Here is a 9,909-nt window from a genome sequence, read left to right on the forward strand (position 1 = left end):
TGTTGTTCAGATCACGTGAAGTTTATACTATTAAAATTTGGTGGAAACCGTCCAATTTCAATGAGGTTTCCAGTTTTTGTGGAAATGTTATACAAATTGGACAAGTTTCATCGCGTACATCAAGGTTTCCATAGTGGAAACCATACCAGTGGATGTCTATTATTGCGTATTATAGGAGACAAAACTGGAATGCTACTTTCCTAAATAGTAAAAGTTCGTCAGTTTCTACCAAATCACTCAAAATTTTTACTGAAAAAACTTTGAGATTGAGGCTTTTTTATCCAAAATATTTAATGTGATGTTATAAGGAAAAAACTTCACAAGTAATTTTTAAACATTGCCAATTAGCCAAATTTTTAGCAAAATCCCGTCAAGATTTTTTTTAATAAAAATGTTAGCTAGAAGTCTCAAAATTAACTGATATACACTCTCAAACATATATTATTAGATTTTCAAAAAAAAAAAACTATTTCGCAAATTAAACAATGCTAAATAACTCGATGGGATCAATTTTTAAAACTTGTATAATTAATGCGACACTCCTTAAATGAGTATCCTAACATATACAAAGTGTTTATTTTCAGAATATTAAGATAGTATTTTGCCAAGCATAGACGTATCGTTGAGTGATGGATCAGCAATTAACTTAAAATTCTTAATAAGTTTATAATCAAGAATATATAACTTAAAGCCAGAAATAAACCCACTAAAAATTATGAATGTTTGTAATTTATTGCATAAAACTCATTTTTAAAATATTTATTTATACATATAAAATAATGAAAAACAATAATTATAAATATATATAATATGTAACGTCATGGTTTTAAATATTACTATTAAATATTAAAGGAGAACATCTAATTAAAATTGAAGATATAATGAATGATAATTCATTGAATTCTTCTTCTTTTTCATCAATATAATCTACTTGAAGATATTTAAGATTAGGTAACCATAAACCTTCCTCATAATTTTTTCTATCATCAAATATATCATTTTTATATTTCTTAATACTAAAATATATATTTCTTTTACATATACAGTTATTAAACCTTAATTCTTGCAAATTTTGTAAATATTTTAGATAAGATAAAATAGTGGCATTATAATCTATCCGTGAATTATTAAGAATCAAAGTTTTTAATGAATTATGTTGAGATTCTTTTAAAGACTCTAAAGTTTTATTTATACCCATTTCTGGAGTACCAAATAATTCAAAATGAACTAAATTATGTTGAGATCTAATTAGAGAAGCAAGTTGATAAGATTCTACCCGTACTACTCCATAGAAAGGGGAATCAATTCTAATGATTAATTTTTGAATATTACGACAAATTTGTGAAAAAGAAGAGAATATTCCACATCCACTTATAGCAAGTACGAGTTCAGTTAAATTGTCAAAAAAATGAATAATCTCAGGAATTTTTGATTCCTTAATTAATGAATCAAGAATGTAATTATCCCGGTTACTAAAATAATTGTGATCATTATCGATTTTCTTATTAGTCTTAAATTTTGTATCAAATGAAAGTATTTTTAACTTTGGTGTATTCGTAATAAAGTATCTCATTATACTTTCAAATGTTAGTGAATAATTGTCTTTTCTGAATTTTGAATTGGATTTATTCCATTTATTCCAATCTTTAATTGCACAATATAATTCATGTAACTCCAATACAAATAAAAATTCGAAATAATTAAATGTAATTCTTTCACTTTTCGCTTTAATAATTCCTTTTTCAACGAATTCCTTATCATGTTTAATTGATAAATAGGTCATCAATAAATTAGTAACTTGATATTGACGTTTCTCATTTGAACAGTGACATTTTTTAGAATTTTTAAATCGTGAAAAACCTGAAGGGTTTGTTTTATTGCAAGTGTATAAGAAATGAAATGGTTGTCTCCATAATAAATCTACCGTTTCTTTACACCAATCTCGAGAAACTAATAAGCAAGAATGAAGAGATTTTTTATCATTCTTTAAATTAAGAACAATCAGACGAATTAATTCTGGTGGAAAGGTTCTAGAATTTCTAACACATTTTCGTTTGTTTTTTTTCAAAAAATTTAAAAGCGGCATTATTTATTATGGTTGATAAAGAAACGAAATCCGGTTAAATAAAGGAAAATTTTAATGTATCACCATGATCATCAATTAAATATTAAACGTGTTACACAATTTCGTTTGCCATACACGCGGCGTGACATTGCGTGCAGCTGTAATCAATCGGTTGGGTGATACTTCGGGATCAACAAATTGGTCCTTGTTTATATTTCCATGTTTTTTCCGTGTTTTACGAATGCCACGGAGAATATTCATTATAAATAAATATAAAGTCATAAGACTGTTTGACAAATAATGGAAATATTCGGATAAAAATTTTTATAGGGATGGTTTTCATAATATAAAAATTTCATCAATAACCCGGCAACCCGGCTTTTAATTTTTTTTTCAAAAAAATTTTATGTGAAATTTTTTTTCAATTTTTAAAAAATTCTCACCCGGCATAGTAATAATATAAAAAATTTTTTTTGAGATTTAACAAAAACTGACCCGGCCAGACTATGAAAACCATTTTTACCACTTTGTGTCGCCTAATTATCAAGGATGTCGATATTGTAATATAAGAGGAGTTTGATCAACCCATATTTATTATTCTACCACTCCACCAAATGATTTTGAAAATAATACATATTTGCATTTAATACCTAATCGATCAAGGCTTTCAATTATTAAATATACTTTTTAAGCTAACATAATAATTTAGTTTAGGTATTATAAAGCGTAGCATTCTATTTAACTTGTCTACAACCCGTTTTCTGTAGATATTATGCTTGATCATTGGATGGTACTTTTTATGCAAACCAAACATTAAATAATGAACCATATTTACTTTTAAAACAAGTTTGGACGAATATTGGAAAGATAATGGATCAGATGTATTCATTACCACTACTTAAAGGTTATTTGCCAACAAAATATTATAAAGAATGGAGTTTCTTCGTGCAGGCTGTACAGTTATGCCAGAAAAAGTAATTTGCAATTAATGAATTAAATAATATTAATACATTATTATAAAATTTTATGTTCATTATGAACGGTAAATATTCTGAAATATATATTATTTTATTATTATAATATTAACAAATATTAATAATTAATTATAGTGAATACTACTAATTTTCTGTTAACCGTCTTAGTGCTATGAAAATGTGTATACATTATATACTTCATGTAGTTGCAAGTATTAAAAGAAATGGGCCATGCTGTATTACTTGGCAGTTTCCAATTGAACTTGTTTATGATATATTTTTACCATTAGCTAGATTAAAATTACGCCCATACAAAAATATTGCAAATAATGTTTATATTATAGAACTTTTAATCATTTGTGATTCTATTAGCTTATCAAAAATTACTTCCAGAGAAAACTATTAAAGCATACCATGGATTAGTATTTGCAAGCGATGATATTTGAGGAAATGTTAAATGAGGAAAAGGTGAGAAATCTTATTGTAATTCGAAAAAGAAAACTTTACAACATATTATACATATTATCAACTGATACTCACCTATGTAGCAATACACACTTAAACAGAGTGAAATTAAAAAAATTAAAGAACATTATTTAACATACTAGTAAGAGCAAGACAGTTACAAGTATGTACAGCATAGATAAGCAATTAATAGTATTTATTATTAAACTAACTAATTTATAATTATCTAGTCATTTGATTTACAAAGTCTAAAATTTAGTCGATTGCTTACAATGAATGGTTACCATATAGGATCAAATTGGACACAACAAAATGAAACTTGGGCACATGTTAACTACTCAGCAGTAATTACTCAAAATTTTGTTATAAATAATAATTAATATTTAATTATTTGATTATTTAAAAGTTGACATATATTCAGATAATCACACCTGCTGTATTTGAAAAAACCTTTTTATGGTAATATAGAATATTACCTTGTGTATAAGGTTAATGGTATGCTGACTTATATTCACCAGTATCAATAGATTCAACTGGTTTAAAATATTTTACTAAATTTGCAAGTTATGATTTTATAGATGTTATTGCAATTGAATGATGTGTAAATAGGTGAAAATTTTCTGATTATTAATGCAAAAAAAATAAACATAATGGTATTTGCTACCTTTTAATATTTCTATAGCTTTTTATTGATTTAAAAGTTTCCGATTCAACCTTAAACCCGAAAATGTGACAGCAAAATTATCACTTTACATACCTCAGTCTGGTCTGTGTAATTTGTCTCTGAATAATAAAGTTCATTAACTAGTAATTATTTGATTACCCATCACATTATTAAACAAACGGATGTTCACTTGAAACTGATGTCATTATTGCGTATTATAGATGGTAGTTTGAGCTAAAGTTATGCTTCTGAATATATACCTTAATACAATTTTTACAAATCTTAATATAGATAATGAGCTCTTACTATATAAAGTTTAATTTACCTAAAGCAGAAATAAATCCACTAAAAATTATGAATTTTAATTTATTGCATAACATTCATTTAAAATATTTACTTGTGATATAATTACTAATAAAAAAAATAATTATAAAATACTAAATATGTATAATACTAATATAATAGTACATCATTGGTGTAAAATTGCTAAATATTACTATTTATTAAAGGAGAACATCTAATTAAAATTGAAGATATAATTAATGATAATTCATTTAATTCTTCTCCATTTTCATCAATGTAATCTACTTGAAGATATTTAAGATTAAACCTTCCTCATAATTTTTTTCATCATCAAATATATCGTTCTTATTTTTCTTATTATTAAAAAATACAATTCTATTACAAATACATTTATTAAACCTTAATTCTTGCAAATTTTGTAAATGTTTCATGTAAAATAAAATAGTACTATACCATTATAATTTATCCGTGCATTATTAAGAATCAGAGTTTTTAATGAATTATGTTGAGATTCTTTTAAAGATTTTAAAATTTCATTTATACTACCCATTTCTGGAATATCGAATACTTCAAAATGAACTAAATTATGTTGAGATCTTATTAGAGAAGCAAGATAATAAGATTCACATGATATTTCCACCTCTGTTGCTCCACAAAAAGTGTAGGGAGGATAATAATTAATTCTAATGATTAATTTTTGAATATTATAACAAATTTGTGAAAGGGAAGAGAATATTTCATATTTCCTTTCTCTTATAGTGAGTACAAGTTCAGTTAAATTGGCAAAAAATTGAGTAATTTCAGGATTTTTTGATTCCTTAATTAATAATTTAACTATCCAAGTAACTAAAATGGTTGAAATCATCATTGAAATCATCTCTATCATATTTATCTACTTTAATAAGAAATGAACAAGGATTTTTGTTATTAATCTTATAGAAAATAAATTTTGTATCAAATGAAAGTATTTTTAACTTTGGTGTGTTCATAATAAAGTATTTCATTATACTTTCAAATGTTAAAGGTGAATAATTGTCTTTGCTGAATTTTGAATTGGAATTATTCCATTGATTCCAATCTTTAATTGCACAATATAATTCATTCAAGTCCAATACAAATAAAAATTCGAAATAATCAAAAGTAATTCTTTTGCTTTTCGTTTTAACAATTCCTTTTTCAACAAATGTTTTATCATGTTTAATTAATAGATAGGTCATCAATAAATTAATAGCTTGATGTTGACGTTTCTCATTTGAACAGTGACATTGTTTAGAATTAGTAAATCGTGAAAAAACTGAAGGGTTTATTTTATTGCAAGTGTATAAGAAATGAAATGGTTGTCTCCATAAGAAAACTACCGTTTCTTTACACCAATCTCGAGAAACTAATAAGCAAGAATGAAGAGATTTTTTATCATTTTTAAAATGAAGAACAATCGAACGAATTAATTCTGATGGAAATGTTTTAGAATTTCCAATATTATTTTCGTTTTTTTTTTAACAGCAGCATTGTAATGAAACGAAATCCGAATAATGACACAGATAAGGAAAATTTTAATGTATCACAACGCCTTAGGTATCATTAGACCGGTCTAGGCCTTTCCTTTTTTGGTATAAAGATACAGTATATGTAGATTAGAAAGCAAGCGTTATATATTCAATTATATTAACGTGCTACATAATTTCGTTGGCCACGTGACAGACGGACATTGCCAGAATTTAGGATGTGATGAATAAAACGTGACAAATAGAATTTCATCTACTTGAAAAAATCTACGATGTGACAAATAAAAACAGATCACGTGATCGAAGAATTTTCTGGGTGCTGTTGGGTTATATGACATTGCATGGTTTTGAGTGTACTTGACAATAACAACTTCAGTATATCAGTATATCAAGAATTTCCACAATAGCATATAATCTCGAAATCACTATAAAAAATTTTTCAGAAAAATGATCACGTGTCTGAGTTTTTTCGGAATAAAAACTAGAAAAATGATCATTTATCAGAGTTTTTCCCAGATTTTTTTTATAGGGAATGCATCTTTATGTTCTCTGATCAAAAATAATAGTAATTGGTGAAAATTTTCCGACTATTAATACAAAAAAATAAACACAACGGTATTTGCTTACTTTCTAATATTTTTATAGCTTTTACTGATTTAAAAAGTTGCCAAACCTGGAAACGCGGCGGCAAAATTATCACTTTTATACCTCATTCTAATCTGTGTAATTTATATATATATATATATATTGTCTCCTTATTTTTCTTAATAAAAAAAATTCATTAACTTTATCCGTTTTAAACTGGTTTCTTTCATTAATTATTTGATTACCTACAATATTAAACAAACGGATGTTCACTTGAAACTGATGCGTATTATAGGAAATGGTAGGGTAAAGTTTTAATATAATGCTTTTGAATATATATCTTAGCCAATTCTTACAAATCTTAATATAGATAATGAGCTTTTATATAAAGTTTAATTTACTTTACAGAAATAAATCCATTAAAAATAATTTATTGCATAACATTTATTTAAAAAGATTTAGTATTTATGATATAAGTACATAAGTACTAATAAAAAAAAATAATTATAAAATATATATATAGTAAATAGTATGTATCAATACTAATATAATACATCATTGGTGTAAAATTGTTAAACATTACTATTTATTAAAGGAGAACATCTAATTAAAATTGAAGATATAATTAATGATAATTCATTTAATTTTTCTCCTTTTCCATCAATATAATCTACTTGAAGATATTTAAGATTAGGCAACCATAAACCTTCCTCATAATTATTTTCTTCATCAAATATATCATTCTTATTATTCTTATTATTAAAAAATACATTTCTATTACAAATACATTTATTAAACCTTAATTCTTGCAAATTTTGTAAATATTTCATGTAAGATAAAATAGTACCATTATAATTTATCCGTGCATTATTAAGAATCAGAGTTTTTAATGAATTATGTTGAGATTCTTTTAAAGAGTTTAAGATTTCATTTATACCCGTTTCTGGAATATCAAATAATTCAAAATGAACTAAATTATGTTGAGATCTTATTAGAGAAGCAAGATAGTAAGATTCACTTGATACTTCTGCCCGTGCTGCATTTCCACAATAAAAGTAGATAGGATAATCAATTCTAATGATTAATTTTTGAATATTATAACAAATTAGTGAAAGGGAAGAGAATATTTCATATTTCCTTTCTCTTATAGTGAGTATGAGTTCAGTTAAGTTGGCAAAAAATTGAGTAATTTCGGGATTTTTTGATTCCTTAATTAATAATTTAAGAATGTAATTATCCAAGTTACTAAAACGGTTGCAATCATCATTGACATCATCTCTATCATAATTATCTACGTTAATACTAAGAAATGAACAAGGATTTTTGTTATTAATCTTATAGAAAATAAATTTTGTATCAAATGAAAGTATTTTTAACTTTGGTGTGTTCATAATAAAGTATTTCATTATACTTTCAGATGTATTTTTTTTGATGGATTTTGAATTTGATTTATTCCATTGATTCCAATCTTTAATTGCACAATATAATTCATGCAAGTCCAATACAAATAAAAATTCGAAATAATCAAAAGTAATTCTTTCGCTTTTCGCTTTAATAATTCCTTTTTCAACGAATGCTTTATCATGTTTAATTAATAGATAGGTCATCAATAAATTAGTAGCTTGATATTGACGTTTCTCATTTGAACAGTGACATTGTTTAGAATTTTTAAATCGTGAAAAAACTGAAGGGTTTATTTTATTGCAAGTGTATAAGAAATGAAATGGTTGTTTCCATAATAAATCTACCGTTTCTTTACACCAATCTCGAGAAACTAATAAGCAAGAATGAAGAGATTTTTTATCATTTTTTAAATGAAGAACAATCGAACGAATTAATTCTGGTGGAAGTGTTTTAGAATTTCCAACATTATTTTCGTTTTTTTTTTTGAAAAAATTTAACAGCAGCATTATTACGGCTGATAATGAAACGAAATCCGAATAATGACGGAATAAATTACAGATAAGGAAAATTTAGACGTATCACAACGCCTTAAACATCATGTACAGATTAACTGTTTTCGGCCATTTATAGAGTTACACAAAACTCGTAGCTCCTAAATAATCACATGATGTCATGATCATCAATTATATTAACGAGTTACATAATTTTCGTTGGCCATATACGCGGCGAGTTATCTTAGCGAGTGGCTTGATCATGTTGAAGTTTCTCATTTGAACAGTGACATTCCTTAAATTTGTAAATCGTGAAAAAACTGAAGAATTTGTTTTATTGTAAATTTATAAGAAATGAAATGTCTGTCTCGCTCCATAATAAATCTACCGTTTCTTTACGCCAATCTCGAGAAACTAATAAGCAAGGATTTTTTATCATTTTTTAAATGATGAACAATCGGACGAATTAATTCTGATGGAAGTGTTTTAGAATATCCAACATCATTTTCGTTTTTTTTTAAAAAAAAATTTAAAAGCAACATTATTACGGCTGATAATGAAACGAAATTCATGGTATCTAACTCTTTTTGCTTATCATTAATTTTCTTCGAGGTCTTGCTGTAAGACTACCGAACCAATCTCTCTTGATTTTAATTTATCCACACATTCTCCCATGCTATCAATGCTTTCTGGTAAGGTGAAGTTTCGAATAGTGACGGAATAACAGATAAGGAAAATTTTGACGGATCGCATCTTGTACAGATTATATAGGATTAACTGTTTTTGGCTATTCTAGAATTATACAAAAAGGAGAAAAGTTATAATCTTAGCACCAATTATAAAGATAACGTATCGGTATTGAAAGCTTTATATATTAATTTTGAGTATAACAAATATTTTATTATATAAATTTTTTTGTTATATTTTTTATGAACAAAATTAATTACATTTTATCTTCTTTATTCGTGATTTACTGATTATATATTTTAAAGATTTGATTGAAATTTGTATTCAATAACTACTTAATAGGGACGTTTTATTCATCAGAATTAAATATTTCAATTTCGATCAATATTAACTACTGAATCTAAAATAATTTTATCTTGATATAATTATCAAAATTTAATTAGCTTCTTCGTGTAATTAAAAACATTCTATTATTTTTCTGATACTAATAATATTTAAACTGAATTTTTTTTAAAGTATAGCCAAAGTTTTCGAAAAAAAAAAAAAATTTTTTTTATATCATAGCACTATTTTTTCTTTTAGAGATCAATAGCCAATTTATTGAAAATTTAAGTTAATAAACTGTGTAGGTCGCGAAAATTACAAATGCTTATTGTATATATTCCCAGAATTCTATGATATTACTTATCTTCAAGTTAAAAAAAATTACAATAAATTCACAAACAACTTTTTATAATTAAAAATCTCGAATGTCGACTATGCGATA

The sequence above is a fragment of the Rhizophagus irregularis genome, chromosome 11 (assembly GCF_026210795.1).
Source record: "Rhizophagus irregularis chromosome 11, complete sequence".
Lineage (NCBI taxonomy): Eukaryota > Fungi > Glomeromycota > Glomeromycetes > Glomerales > Glomeraceae > Rhizophagus > Rhizophagus irregularis.